Raw genomic sequence first — 16,744 nt, 5'->3', positions numbered from 1 at the left:
AAGGGAGTTTGAAAATTGTATACTGTTAATGATTGTCTGCCCATATCCTGCCTGAAATATCATGATTGTTTATGAAAAGTACCTTTAATAAAGCTGAATACAAATGAAGTTTGAAAAAAGTTAATCACCTGTGAGCTAAGGGTTAAATAAAAGTTGAATGGCCCTATAGTTAATATTTTTTCAAGACTATGCTCATGATAATGCTCATATGCTTAAAAATTAGACCTTTAGATCCAAACAGAAAAACCTATATATTTGTCACATTTGATTATCCACATCAGTGCTGCCCATCCTTCCTGTGGCTGAAAGATGAGTAAATGTTTTTCCACAGTCTTCCAGGGAGAATCCAAATATCAAGGGCTTCAGGCTCCCACTGCAACTAATTTTCTTTCTGAGTCCTCTGCCTCCAACAGGGGGAGGTTCCAACACAGGTGGTAGGGGAGAGAACAGCTGGACACTTCATCCTCCCCAACCAAAACTATGGTGAACACCTCAAGTTGCCATCATGTAGGTACCAATCTGGAAGAACATCACCTGGATGTCCCTTGGGACCTGGAGCTTGGGCAGCAGTGTCCCTCCCATTGCCCCCCAAGGACTCGGGAAATTACTGGGAGGGGGGTGTTCTAGGGCCTCTGTTGGATCTGGGCATGAAGCTTCCTGCACTGTGGCTAGATTTGCACCTGTGGAGAGAGCAGAGTGTGAGAGTTGAAGGCTCTTGTTATGCAGGACCCACTTGGGTGTGAACTGGGGAAAGCTCAAAGCCAGCCAGACCAGAATCAAAGGTATAGCCCCAGACATTCCTGAAGAAGCACCTGGTTTTTTCCAGATTTGATGAGACCCTGTTGCCTAGCAGCTGACTCTTTAGAAATAGCAGGGAAAGCATTGATCTGTCTCAGGATCCTATTCCACTTGCTGACATTTTGTTGGATTCCACATGGGTGGTAGCAGACCTGCAGGACACAAGTCTTGCACACAAGAACCCATGCCTGACCCACACTAAGACACAGAGTAATTAAAATGCCAAAAATTAAAGACAAAAAGACAATCCTAAAGGCAGCAAGAGATAAGCAACAGGTGACCTACAAAAGAAACCGCCTAAGGCTCTCAGCTGACTTCTCAACAGAAACACTACAGGCAAGAAGGGAGTGGCATGAAGTAATCAAGGTCATGAAAAACAAGGATCTGAATCCAAGACTACTCTATCCAGCAAGGCTCTCATTCAAAATAGAAGGTCAAATAAAGAGCTTTCCAGACCAAAAAAAAAAAAAAAAAAAAAAAGGCTAAGGGAATATATTAACTCCAAACCAGCACTGCAAGATATGCTAAAAGGACTGCTGTAATTAGTAGAAGAAATAGGAACAAAAATAGAACCACACTAAACAAAAATTGTGATAAATAAGTACATATCAATGATCACCTTAAATGTGAATGGTTTGAATGCTCTGATAAAAAGACACAGAGTAGCTGACTGGATAAGAGAGCATGACTCACATATATGTTGTTTACAAGAGACCCACCTCACAACAAAAGACTCACATAGGTTGAAAGTGAAGGGATGGAAAAAAATCTTTCAAGCAAACAAAAAGCAAAAAGAAGCTGGAGTAGCAATGCTCATATCTGATAGAGCAGATTTCAAAATGAAGACCATAACTAGAGACAAAGAAGGCCACTACATAATATTGAAAGGAACTATCTAACAGGAAGATATAACCTTGGTAAACATATATGCACACAATATGGGAGCACCAACATATATTAAAAATCTTTTGGAGGACTTCAAAGGAGAAATTGACAGCAATACAATCATAGTAGGGGACTTCCACACTCTGGTGACATCACTGGATAGGTTTCTAGACAAAAAATTGGCAAGAAAACAGAGACTCTAAATGAAGTGCTAGATCAAATGGATTTAATAGATATCTACAGAGAATTATGCCCTGAAACTTCAGAATTCACATTCTTTTCAAGTGCACATGGGACATTCTCAAAGACAGACCACATGTTAGGACACAAACTAAGTTTCTACAAGTTCAAGAAGATTGAAATCATATCAAGCCTCTTCTCAGATCATGCAACTAGAATGTCATGCAACTAGAAATCAACTGCAACAAGAACATGCACAGACTTTGAAAACATGGAGGCTAAATAGCATGTTATTGAACAATAAATGGGTTACCATGGAGATCAAGGAAGAAATCAAAAACTTCCTGGAAACCAATCAAAATGAATACACAACAACACAAAATCTATGGGATGCAGTGAAAGCAGTTCTGAGAGGGAAGTTCATAGCACTACAGGCCTACCTTGAGAAGCAAGAACAATTTCTAACAGAATATCTAACTTCACAACTTAAAGAACTAGAAAGCAAACAAAAAGAAAACCCCAGAGCAAGTGGAAGGAAGGAAATAGTAAAGAAGAGAGCACAAATAAATGACATGGAGACCAAAATAAACAAAAAAACAAACAAAAACAATTCAAGGATCAATGAAACAAAGAGCTGGTTCTTTGAAAACATAAACAAGATTGATGGACCCTTAGCTAGACTCACCAAGAAACAAAGAGAGAGAATCCAAATACACAAAATCAGAAATGAAAGAGGAGAAATAATAACTGACACCACAGAAATACAACAGATAGTTAACAAATATTATGAAAAATTATATGACAACAAATTCGACAATTTAAGCGAAATGGACCAATTTCTAGAAACACATAGTCTCCCAAAACTGAACCGGAGAGATAGAAAACTTGAACAGACCAATAACAACAGAATAAATTGAAGATGTAATCAAGACTTTCCTAGCAAACAAAAGCCCAGGCGCGGACGGTTTCATAAGGGAATTTTACTGAACATTCAAAGAACAACTAATACTCATTTCCCTCAAACTATTTCAAAAAATTTAAGAAGGAAGACTTCCAAACTCGATTTATGAGGCCAGCATAATTCTAATTCCAAAACTAGAAAAAGACACTACAAAGAACAAAAACTACAGACCAATATCCCTGATGAACATAGATGCCAAAATCCTGAACTAAATACTAGCAAATCGGATCCAGCAATACATCAGAATAATTCAACATGACCAAGTGGGACTCATCCCAGGGATGCAAGGCTGGTACAATATTCGCAAATCAATAAATGTGATACACCACATAAACAAAATGAAAGATAAAAATCATATGATCATATCAATAGACGCTGAAAAAGCATTAGACAAAATCCAGCACCCATTTCTGATAAAAACGCTCAGCAATTTGGAAATAGAGGAATCATATCTCAACATAATAAAGGCCATATATGAAAGACCTACAGCCAACATCATACTTTTTTTTTTTATCCTTACCCGAGGACATTTTTCCACTTTTTGTTCAGATAGAGCGGGAGGAAGAGAGAGAGAGAGAGAAACATCGACGTGAAGGGACACATCGAGTGGCTGCCACCCGCACGACCAACCAGGGCCGGGGACAAACTGCAACCGAAGTACATGCCCTTAGCGGGAACCGAACCCGGGTCTCTCTGTACCGCAGGCCGACGCTCAAACCGCTGAACCAAACCGGCCAGGGCGCCAACATCATACTTAATTGGCAAAAATTAAAAGCATTTTTATTAAGAACAGGAATAAGGCAAGGATGCCCACTTTTGTCACTCTTATTTAACATAGTACTGGAAGTCTTAGCCACAGTACACAAGAGGGAAAAATAACAGGGATCCAAACTGGAAAGGAGAAAGTGAAACTGTCACTATTCGCAGGTGACATGATACTATACATAGAAAACACGAAAGACTCCATCAAAAATTTACTAGACTTAATAAATTAATTTGGCAAACTAGCAGGATACAAAAGTAATGTCAAGAAATTGATGGCATTCTTATACACCAATGATGAAGTCACAGAAAGAGAAACTAAAAAACAAGCCCATTTACCATCGCAGCAAAAAATTTAAGATACCTAGGAATAAACTTAACCAAAGAAATAAAGAACCTATTCGCAGAAAACTACAGGTCATTGAAAAAAGAAATAGAGGGAGATATAAATAGTGGAAGCCATACCTTGTTTATGGATCAGAAGAATCAACATCATTAAAATGTCCATACTACCCAAAGCAATCTATAGATTCAATGCAATCCCCATCAAAATACCAATGACATATTTCACAGAACTAGATCAAATACTTCAAAAGTTCACATGGAACCAAAAAAGACCTTGAATAGCCACAGCAATCTTGATAAAGAAGAACAAAGTTGGAGGGATCACATTACCAGATTTCAGGTTATACTACAAAGCCACCGTAATCAAAACAGCCTGGTACTGGCACAAGTACAGGCATATAGACCAGTGGAATAGAACAGAGAACCCAGAAATGGACCCAAGGCACTATGCTCAATTAATATCTGACAAAGGTGGCAAGAGTATACAGTAGAGTAAGGACAGCCTCTTTAATAAATGGTGTTGGGAAAATTGGACAGCTACATGCAAAAACATGCAACTAGACCATCAACTTACACCCTACACAAGAATAAACTCAAAATGGATAAAAGACTTAAATGTGACTCATGAATCCATAAAAATCCTAGAAGAAAATGTAAGCAACAAGATTTCAGACATCATACGCAGCAGAATTTTCACTGATACATCATCTAAGGCAACAGAAACAAAGGAGAAAATGAACACATGGGACTACATCAAACTCAAAAGCTTCTGCACAGCAAAAGATACAATCATCAAAATGGAAAGGTTACCCACTGTATGGGAGAGCATAATTTCCAATGATATATCAGATAAGGGGTTAATTTCCAATATATATAGAGTATTCATACAACTCCACAAAAGGAAGACAAAGAACCTAATTAAAAATTGGGCAAAGGAACTAAATAGACACCTCTCCAAACAGGACATACAAATGGCTAAGAAACATATGAGGAAATGCTCAACATCGCTAATCATCAGAGAGATGCAAATTAAAACAACTATGAGGTATCACCTCACACCTGTCACAATGGCTGCCATCAACAAATCATCAAACAACAAGTGTTGGCGAGGGTGTGGAGAAAAGGGGACTCTAGTACACTGCTGGTGGGAATGCAGACTGGTGCAGCCAGTATGGAAAAGAATATGGTTCTTCCTCAAAAAATTAAAAATTGAACTTCCATTTGACCCAGTGATCCCACTTCTAGGAATATACCCTAAGAAGCCTGAAACACCAATAAGAAAGAATATATGTACCCCCATGTTCCTAGCAGCACTATTTACAATAGCTAAGATCTGGAAACAGCCCAAGTGTCCATCAGTAGACAAATGGATAAAAAAGCAGTGGTACATATACACTATGGAGTACTTTGCAGCTGTAAGAAAGAAAGATCTGGGAAGTATTATCCTAAGCGAAACAAGCCAAGCAGAGAAAGACAAATATCACATGATCTCACTTATTTGTGGAATATAACAAACATAACAGTCTGAGGAACGGGGTAGTCCCAGAGACGTGGAAGTGAGGTACAGACTGACAATTTCCTGAAGAGGGCGTGGGAGGAGAGATAAACCACAGAACTTATATGCATGTATGTATGAACAATGGACATGGACTACAAAGGTGGGGACAGGGTGTGGGGGGAATCAGTCGGTGAAAAATAAGAAACATCTGTAACAAAAATAAATACATTAATTTAAAAAAATAATAAAAATGAAAAAAATTAAAATGATTGGAACTTCGAAAAAAAAGAAAGAAAAGAACCCATGCCTGAAACTCATGTTCTCATCCTGCCTACATTCTTACCTTGAGCTGCAGGTCAAAGACATGTGCAACCCACTTGAAGTTCAAACTTCTCCCATGGGTCCTAACACCCATTTCTGCATGTCCTTCTGGACCCCAACTGCAGGGAGTTCCCCGGGCTAGAATATGGAGAAATCCAGGGATAGGGCCCAGAGGAAACAGTTGGCTCTTTCACAAGCCCATCCACATGAGAAGGAAGAAGGGACTCTTCATGGAACTGAGTAATTTGGAGAAAGATGTTAAGATTCCCAAAAAGTGACACCTGTGTTTATGCAGCTCAGATATGGGTGGAGTCTCAGGGGGAGAAAAAAAAGTAGGAGAGATGAAGGGGAATGGTTACTGTTCTTATTGAGTTGATAAAGGAACCCTAAGATCATATTCTATAATCCCCCTTTCTGCAGAAGGGGGAGACCAATTCTAAGTAGGGCTGAGGGAAAATGAGCTGAGAATGGGAGCAAACCCCAGACAGATCACTGAAAGGTGGACACAACCTCCCTACCACCTGGAGTTTCCTTTGGGCCCAGCACCTCTCCCTTTCCTCAAGTTCAAAGTGTCCAACATCATAGGAGGGCAGAATTCTCTTGTCCCCTCCCATGAACCCACACAGACACTCACCCCCCCACCCCGCCTTATACATAGGTCATCCTCCATCATGCAAACACCCAGCTTACATACTCTCTTCAATTCTGTTGGGGATTCACAGGGGCTTCTTAGATGCCAATGACCATAAATTGCAAAGGGTCTTCTGTCCCTCTCTACAGGAAAACACTTGTTCTTGTCCTCTTACTGCTCAATCAGAACCGCGGATCATTTACCTTTCCTGAGAAGGATGTCAGTCCCGAAGCTGGCTTCTCATATGCCTTGTGTTTTGGAGCAAATGTTCCCATGGTCTGAGGAAGGTGGAAGAGTGCAGGGCCAGAGTGAAATCTTAGGGGAAATCATCCAGGTTTGTCAAAAGGGATGGATACTGAGGATGTGTTATCAAGGTCTGTGGGTGATTGGTTGGTCTTGGTCCTAAACTGATAGGCTGGGCCAGCAAAGTTGGGGAGGGAGATGTGGGGATAACTCAGCAAGTAAAAAAGGAATAGAATCATTCAGCCTAATCCTTCACAATCCCTCCAATCAAACATGGTATTTGACACAACCCTCATTCTCCAATGGGAGATTATCCTCCCCCAAAAGACAGTTCCAATGTATAGACAGACTCAAAGTTTACCTCCCCCAGTCCTGCAGTGAAGGAGCCAGTCAAGAGTATACACAGAAAGCAGAAATATGAGCCTAGAAAAATATAACAAGACATTAAAACATTCTAACTAAAGTTTAGGCAACTACTATGTGGAACAATGCAGAATATTCCACCAAATAACTTGTTTTTAGGAAACATAAATACTATAAATACTCTATATTAGTTTTTAAAAGAGATTTTATTTTCTTTTATTGATTTTAGAGAGAGAGAGGAAAGGAGGGAGAGAGAGATAGAAACATCGATGAGAGAGAACGTTGATAGGCCACCTCCTGCATGCTCCCCACTGGGGACTGGGCCCACAACCTGGGCATGTGCCCTGACCAGGAATCGAACTGGTGACCACCTGCTACATGGGTCGACACTCAACCACTGAGCCACACTGGCCGAATTCATTATGGTTTTAATTTGCATCTCTCTGATGACTAGTGATGTGGAGCATTTTTTCATAGGTCTATTGGCCATCTGTATGTCCTCTTTGGAGAAGTGTCTGTTCAGGTCCTTTACCCATTTTAAATTGGATTATCTTCCTGGTGTTGAGTTCTATAAGTTCTTTATATATTTTGGAAATTATTCTTTCTTTGCTTTTTTGTTCTTAGCCCCATTTTATTTATTTATTTTTATCTTTACTGTAGAGAGTATCATAGATGTCCTCCCTTACTATTCTCCCATTGCTCCCTTCACTGGGTTCCCACCCCACCCCAGGCCTTAACCACCCTATTGTCTGTGTCCATGGGTAATGCATATATGTATGTAAAGCCTTTGATAAATCTCTTCCTGCCCTCCCTCCCCTTCCCTCTGAGATTGATCAGTCTGTTTCATGTTTCCTTGCCTCTGGTTCTTTTATTTTTCAGTTTATTTTGTTCATTAGATTCTATATGTAAATGAGATCATGTGATATTTGTCTTTCTTTGATTGGCTTATTTAACTTAGAAAAATAATCTCCAGGTCCTTCCATACTGTTTTGAAGGGTAATAGTTTTTTTTACAGCTGCATAGTATTATATTGTATAAATGTACCACAGCTTTTTAATTCACTCATCTACTCATGGGCACTTGGGCTGTTTCCAGATCTTTGTAAATCACATTGCTGTGAACGTAGTGGCGCATATATTCTTTCTGGTTGGTGTTTTCCCTTATCAGATGTATCACTGGCAAATATTTTTGCCCATACAGTGGGGATTCCTTTTCATTTTTTAGATGGTTTATTTTGCTCTGCAGAAGCTTTTTAGTTTGATGTAGTCCCATTTGTTCATTTTTTCCTTTGTTTTTCTTGCTTGCCCAAGGAGATATATCAGCAAAAATATTGCTATATGAGATGTCTGAGATTTTACTGCCTATGTTTTCTTCTAGGATTTTTATGGTTTCATGACTTAGATTTAAGTCTTTTATTCATTTTGAGTTTATTACAAATTAATAATGTACATATTTACTGCAAATGACAGAAAAACATTAAAGGGAAAGAGGTTCTTTCTTCCCTTGCCTAAAACCCAACCTGTCACCTCAAAAACAGATCACTGTTGATATTTTCTATGTCACACACTGTTTTCTTCAATAAAAGAAAAGTGTTAGTATATTTTAGTTTCAAGAGTTCAAAGCAAGACAACAATAGTAACACTTCAAAGACATTAATAAAGTGTTAAACTCCATTTCATCTGAACTATCTTTTCTTTGTTTTCACAGTGTGTTCTAGGACCCCTCATTTCCTCTGCCTTACTGTGAGTCTTCGATCAATGCTATCACCAATCTCTACCTTGATATCTTGATTTTTTTTCCTGATTCCTGATATTTTTCTCAGTCACCAGCAATTGCAAATGAGCTGTGGGATACCCAGGCCAACTTCTGAACTCATCTCTGCCAATTCTGAAGACCAGGCAAGGGTGGATATGGGAGTGCAGTGAGGACCATCAACCTAAATGGCCATTCATATTCAAAGATTAATTCAGAAAACATTTACTCTCCACAAGTTGCTGATTTCCAGTCTTTACTCAAATGCTCATAAAGTAGATTCTTGTTTTTCAAGACCAGATGTGATGCCAAATCACCATATCTTCACTGTAATTCTCTCCTTTTATTTTTATTAATTCAGGAGTTACATTGAATTACGAAGTGGATGGGAGGGTCTCAGCAGCAACTGAATTCAGGATATGGTGGTGTTTCAACTTCAGTGCTAGTTTTCTGGCTGTGAGTTTGGGGCTGGTACTGCAGTACAGGGATAGAGAAAAACCAGACCCAGGGAAGAGAGGGAATAAAGATTCCCTTCACAATGGACTTGTGAGAGAAATTCAGCCTGGAAGACGTAGCTGTGTGACTGGTGTCATCACGTGAAGTTGCATCTGCTTCAGACCGCTTTATCTATATAGGAATAAGAAGGAGGAAATAATTTCATACTCTTCTACAGGTGAGATCCTTGAGGGTAGAGACTATGCCTTAGAGGCTCTGAATGGCCACACTGAGGTGATGTTTGCTGTCACCAGGATGATGTGTGCAAGCCGCTGTGCATATGTCTTGGAACAGAGTGTCATAAAGAAGGCTGATGCAGACTCACAGGGAAATGTGAGTTTGACTCACAATGATTAGAAAGGTTGACCAGTGTGGCTTAAAGAAACCTGTAAAGGGAGAAGAGCGTAGAGGGGAGGGTGAGAGGGCCATATCCTGAAATCTGGTTAACTGTGATAGTTTTCTGTTTCTCTCTGGCAACATTGCTCTACCAGGGGTGGGAAACCTTCTTTTCTTTTCTGCTAAGGGCCATTTGGATATCTATAACATCATTTGTGGGTAATACAAAATTATCAACTTAAATATTAGCCTGCTGGGGGGAAAAAGGAGATCTTGAGGGTCCATGGAAGATGGCTGAAGCCTATGGACGTTCTATCTGCTTGCTCTAAGCACAGGACTGGATTTGAGGCTAAACAGCAGAACATTCATCTTGAAAACCCGCTTGAAAATAGCTGACTGGAAATACTGTTAGCAAGGAGCATGGAAAGGGAAAGGAGAAGACACAGAGTTGGTGAGCAAACTAACACAGCTGTGCAGCATGGCTGGAAAGACAGAGGGAAGGTGCTGTGGTACAGTTCCTGGCCCCTGGGAGTGAGGGGACTCAGCCCCACACAGAGAATCCAAATAAGAGCAACCTAAAGGAATGGGAGGCCACATAGCATCAGCCAGTGAGAATTAGAGGTGAATTGGCCCACCAGAGGGGCTCAGCACTATCCCAGGCTAAAAGCCAGTGTATGGTTACAACACCACCCTGGAAATCTCCCAATTGTGGGAGCCAGAGAGCATACAAATCTGATCAGCAAACCTGAGAAGGGGTTTGATCAGAAACTAAATCAGTGAATCCGAGGGGCCAGGTATTCCCTGAAAGAACTTTGACAGGGGTTAGCCAGAGTGCTCAGGGAAAGAGGTGTGTTTCTCCCCACCTTGGGGAAAAAGGAGGCATCCCTTTACCCACCCATTAAATAGCACTAGCTGGAAATAAGAACCCCAGCAGCAGGGCCTGATGGTGCTGGAGATTTGGACATCTGGCAAGGTGGGAGGTTGGGCAGAAACCCTCCACTCCATGGATCAACACTGGGCTGGAAATTGGCACTCCTGCAGTAGGGCCTGACAGCACTTGGGATTCCCAAGTCTGGCCAGGTGGGAGCCTGGGCAAAAGCCCCGCCCAGTGAGAGCAGGCTGTGCTGAAAGATAAAAGAGACAAGCAGGGTATTGTTTTTTCCTTTTTCCTCCTTTAAAAAAACAACAACTTCCCAGCTTGGGGGTGGGGGCAAACAAGGTATGCCAGCAACCCAGGCAGAACTGAGGCATTGGAAGGAAAGGAAGAACTGCCCGCCCCTCTATTAAGCTACAGGTACCATCCCCAACACAAATTTGTGCAAACCACCCCAACTGGTCCTGATACCCTGCAGAGCCCAGGGCCATGGGGGAAGGAGAAGCAGCTCAGAACAAATACATACAAGTGGCTAGTCCTAAAGGCAACCCAGCGTCTGGGCTAGGGAAACCCTGCCAACCAGACTACTTGGGATCCTGCTCTACAGGGCTCTAGCCAGGAGGCCCAGGGTCAGGTTGGGATAGCAATTCACATTGGCCTGCAACCAGAGACTGCCCAAGGGGACAGGGATCCATACCGAAGGGGCCAGATCCAACAACATTGGAGCAAATCCAGTGAGCTCTATAAATAGCAGATCCAAGGTTTTTTGTTGTGGTGGTTGTTTTGATGTGTGTTTTAAATTTCTAATTCAAATATTTTTCTTCCTTTCCCCCCCTTTTACCTTCCTATTCTATATCTTATTCAATTTAGCATTATTACTTTCTAAAATTACTATGAATATTTCAGACATTATTTTCTACCTTTTATTTTTAATTTTTATACTAACCCTATTTCTGGTATCTGCCTTCTTTGCTTTCATAATTTTTCCTCCCTCTCCTAACTCTTTGAGTCTCATGACTTCAAGTATTTATGTTTGTGTATTCTGTTTGTTTGTCTTTTAGTATTTTTGTTGAAGCTGGTGCTTTTATCATTGTCAATGCTAATATTTTTTTCAGGTGCTTTGTAGTTTGGTCTGGTTTTTGCCTTGACTTTTTTACTTTCATATACACATTTTTTTTTCTCCCTCTTCCAATTCTTTTGGTCTCATGCCTTCTAGTATTCTTCTTAGTGTGTGTGTGTGTGTGTGTGTGTGTGTGTATGTGTGTTTTCAGTTTGTTTGTCTTTTTTTATTCCTCAACCAAGGATATTTTTCTACTTATTAGATAGAGTGGGAGGGAGGGAGAGAGCGAGACAGAGAGAAACATCGATGTGATAGAATCACATTGACTGGTTGCTTCGTGCACAACCCAACCAGGGCCAGGGATGAACCACAACTGAGGTATGTGACCTTGACCAGAATCGAACCCATGACTCATTGGTCCATGTGCTGATGCTCTAACTGCTGAGCTAAACTGGCCAAGGACTTTGTTTGTCTTTTAATCTTTTTTTCTTCTTTTTAAAAAAATCTTTATTGTTGAATGTAGAATGTATTAAAGATGTTCCACATTTTTCCCCCATTGACCCCTTCCTCCCCACTCCCGCCCCCCTCCCGCCTTTTTCCACACTATTGTCTGTATCCATTGGTTATGCATATAAGTTCTTTGGTTTATTTCTTCCCACCTCCCCAACCCCTTTCCTTTTGAGGTTTTTCAGTCTAGCAATGAATTTGTACTTCTTAATCTCTTCACCTTTTTCACCCATTCCCCCAATCCTCCTCCCATCTGGCAACCAACAAAATGGTCTCTGTATCTATGAGAATGTTTCGGTTCTACCTGTTCATTTTTTTGTAGATTCCATTGTTGATAGATATGTATTCATTGCCATTTTGTTTGTTCACATATTTTATCTTTTTCTTCAAAAAGACCCTTCATCATTTCATATAATAACGGTTTGGTGGTGATGAACTCCTTGAATTTTTTCTTGTCTGGGAAACTCTTTATATGGCCATCGATTCTAAATGACAGCTTTGCAGGATAGAGTAATTTTGGTTGTAGGTTCTTGCTTTTCATCACTCTGAATATTTCTTGCCACTTCTTTCTGGCCTGCAAAGTTTCTTTTGAGAAATCAGCTGACAGCCTAATGGGAACTCCTTGTAGGTAACTAGCTGCCTTTCTCTTGCTGCTTTTAAGATTCTCTCTTTGTCTTGAACCTTTTGCATTTTGATGATGATGTGTCTTGGTGTGGGCCTCTTGGGGTTTATCTTGTTTGGGACCATCTGTGCTTCCTGGACTTGTATGTCTGTTTCCTTCACTAAGTTAGGAAAGTTTTCTGCCATTATTCTTTCAAACAGGTTTTCGATTTCTTGTTCTCTCTCTTCTCCTTCCGACACCCCCAAGATGCGAATGTTGGCACGCTTGAAGTTGTCCCAGAGGATCCTTAGACTATCCTCATTTTTTTGGATTCCTTTTTTTTTTTTTTTGCTGTTCTGATTGGGCATATTTTGCTTCCTTATATTCCAAATCAATGGTTTGCTTTTTGGATTTACGTACTCTACTATTGAATCTTTGTAAATTATTCTTTATTTCAGTTAAAGCCTCCTTCGTTTCTAACGGTGCATCGATCATTTCTGACATGTCCTTTTTATGCTCTTGAGGCCCTCACTGAGTTCATTGAGCATCCTTATAAGCACTATTTTGAACTCAGCATCTGTTAGGTTGCTTATCTCCATTTCGCTTAGTTCTTTTCTCGGGGTTTTATTCTGTTCTTTCATTTGGGACCTGTTTCTTTGCCTCCTCATTTTGGCTGCCTCCCTGTATTTGTTTCTGTGTATTACTTAACGAGCGGTATGGGGCTAGCTGAGACCAGATGCCGCTCTTTGAAAGAATTTAGGAAAAACCTGAATCATGATCCATGACAGGCCAATCCTATGGTTAAGCAAGTAGCAACAGCTTGGGTGGGCCTGAAAGTTGGGTGGGCCTGAAAGTTGGGTGGGGCGGGGCGGGGCCTTAGGGAATCACCAGGGCGGGGCTACTACCAGTGTGAGCCATGTTGCTGGTGTCCCAGATATGGTGGCTGTCTGCTGCCCCAGGGAAGGGCTCACCAAAGGAACAAAGGCCTCTGACAGCACGTTTGTCCAGAGAAAGTCCCCTCTCCAGCCCTCGCTCCAGTGCCAAACAGCTCAGTTCTTCCCTGTATGTCTCTGGTGCCCCTTGAGCTGCCTCCCCTCCAAGCTTAGAGGGAGAGAGTCCGATAAGTTCGTGCGCGGGCCCTTTAAGGAGCTTCCTGGGGCTCCAGCTGCTTCAGCTTTCCTGAGCCTCAGTTCCTGCTGGTTTTTCCAGGCAGAAGTTATGAGGACTTCTCTTCCTGGCACTGGAACCAAGTGGGGCACGTGGTGTGGGACGGGGACCCCTCAGTCCTCAGGAAGGACCTTCCCAACCGAGGTAGCCTCCTGATTTTTATCCGCCACACGTGGATGTGGGACCAGCTCATCTCACCACCGTCTCGCTGCCACCCCTCGCGCCTCCGCCCCTCCTACCAGTCTTGATGCAGCTTCTTTAATTCCGTAGTTGTACGACCTCCATTCAGCTTGATTTCAGGCGGTTTTGAATGATGGTTGTTCTGAGTTTAGTTGTAACTTGGATGTGGTTGTGGGAGGACGCGATACTGCGTTTACCTACGCCGTCATCTTGACCGGAAGTCCTGTCTTTTAATCTTTTTGTTGAGGCTGATGCTTTTATCCTTTTTTTTTTTTTTTTTATCCTCACCCAAGGACATTTTTCCATTTTTTGTACAGATAGAGTGGGAGGGAGAGAGAAGAAGAGAGAGAGAGGGAAACATTGATGTGAAAGGGACACATCGAGTGGCTGCCACCCGCACGACCAACCAGGGCTGGGGACAAACTGCAACCGAGGTACATGCCCTTAGTGAGAACCGAACCCAGGTCTCTCCGGACCGCAGGTGGACGCTCCAACCGCTGAGCCAAACTGGCCAGGGCCTTTTATCATTTTTGATGCTGATATATATTTTCTCAGGCTCATTTTGGTTTGGTCTGGTGTTGCCTTGACGTTCTTATTTTATTTAATTTTTCTTCCTCTCTTCTTCCTCTTCAAATTTGTTCAGTTTCTCATCTCCTAGTATTCTTGTGTGCGAGTGTGCTTTTTGTTTGTTTTTGTGTCTTTCAATCTTTTTGTTGAGGTGATTCCTTTTATTATTGTTTATGCTGATTTTGGGGGGGATATTTTGGATTAGTCTGGTATTGCTTTGTTTAGTCTGACTACACCAATATAACAGTTGGCATGACAGGGTCAATGGGGTTGGGGTGAGACTCACAATAAAAAACCCTGAGTGCTGAGCCCACCCACAAGTGAACAACAACAATAAAAACCCAGATTCAACAGGAGAGTGCACATAGGCAACACAATGGTCATACCTAGAGCATCCAGTTCAGAAGGCCAAGGAGACCACTTCACTGGGTCCCACAAGATGGCCACCACATCAAGCATGGGAGACATGGTGGTCTTATCTGATACACACTGACCAGCCTACATATCCCAATATGCCTCACCTGGCCCTGAACGACCAGATTGCTAAAATGGTGAGACAAAGAAACAACCCCCAAATGAAAGAAAAGAATCTCCAAAAATGAACTACAAGAAATGGAGGCAAGCAGTTTGTCAGATAAAGAATTCAAATCAATAGTTGTAAGGATGCTCAAACAACTTATAATTACAAGCAACTTAATGAGAAATACACCAGCATAAAACAGAGGTAGAAGCTATGAATAAAAATCAAGTGGAAATGAAGAAATGACATAGCTGACATAAAAAATACTTTAGAAAAATTTAATAGAAGATTAGAAGAAGCTGAAGACTGAATCAGTGAGTTAGAAGACAAGGTTAAGAAAAATAAATACCTAATTAGAGCAGCATATTGAAAACAAAATAAAAAAGCAGGAGGATAGTTTAAGGGAGCTTTGGGACAATAGAAAATGTAGCAACACTCATATAGGGGTACCAGAAGAAGAAGAAGAATCAGAGAAAGGAATAGAGAACCTGTTTGAAGAAATAATGACAGAAAACTTCCCTCACCTGGTGAAGGAAAAAGTCATATAAGACCAGGAAACACAGAGAGTTCCAATGAAGATGAACCCAAAAGAACTACACCTAGACACATAATAATTAAAATTGCAAATGTTAAAGACAAAGAAAGATTCTTAAAGGCAGCAAAGAGAGACAGAAACTTATCTACAAGGGAGCTTCCATTAGACTGTCAGCTGATTTCTATTTTTTTTTTATCCTCACCTGAGGACATTTTTTTCATTTATCTTCAGATGGAGCAGGAGGGAGAGAGGGAGGAAGAGAGAGAGAAACATTGATGTGAGAGAGACACATCGAGTGGTTGCCATCCATATGACCCTAACCAGGATTGGGGACAAATTGCACCTGACGTACATACCCTTAGCGGGAACCAAACCCAGAGAGCCAAACTGGCCAGGGCTCAGATAATTTCTTAATAGAAACACTGCAGGCCATAAGGGAGTGGCATGAAGTATGCAAAATAGTAAAAAGCAAGGGTCTGAAGTGAAGACTACTCTATCCAGCAAAGCTGTCATTCAAAATTGAAGGTGAAATAAAGAGCTTTGCAGAAAAAAAAAGACTAAAGGAATTTACTATCACCAAACCAGTACTGCAAATAATGCTAAAAGAGCTGTTGTAAGAAGAAAGAGATAGAGAGAGGAACACAGACATAAAGAATGAAAAAGGCAATTAATAAGTATGTATGAATAGTAACCTTAAATGTAAATGGCTGAAATGCTCCAATCAAAAGACATAGGGTAGCTGATTGAATAAGAAAACATGACCCATATGTATGCTGTCTACAAGAGTCCTACCTCACAAAAGAAGATTCACACAGGATGAAAGTAAAGGGATGGAAAATAATTTTCCAAGCAAATGGAAATGAAAAAAGAGCTGGTGTAGCAATACTCATATCTGATAAGATAGACTTCAAAATGAAGGCCATAATAAGAGACAAAGAAGGTCACATATTAAATGAATCAATCCAACAAGTGGATATAACCCTGATAAACATATATGCACTGAATATAGGAGCACCAAAATATAATAAAAAACTTTTGGAGGACATCAAGGTAAAGATCCACAGCAATACAATTATAGTAGGGGGTTTTAAACCCCACTGACATCACTGGAGAGATCTTCTAGACAGAAAATTATGAAGGAAACAGAGACCCTAAATGACATG

Source organism: Molossus molossus, unplaced genomic scaffold (genome assembly GCF_014108415.1).
Source record: "Molossus molossus isolate mMolMol1 unplaced genomic scaffold, mMolMol1.p scaffold_m16_p_4, whole genome shotgun sequence".
Classification (NCBI taxonomy): Eukaryota; Metazoa; Chordata; class Mammalia; order Chiroptera; family Molossidae; genus Molossus; species Molossus molossus.
Note: the sequence above shows the minus strand (reverse complement) of the source record.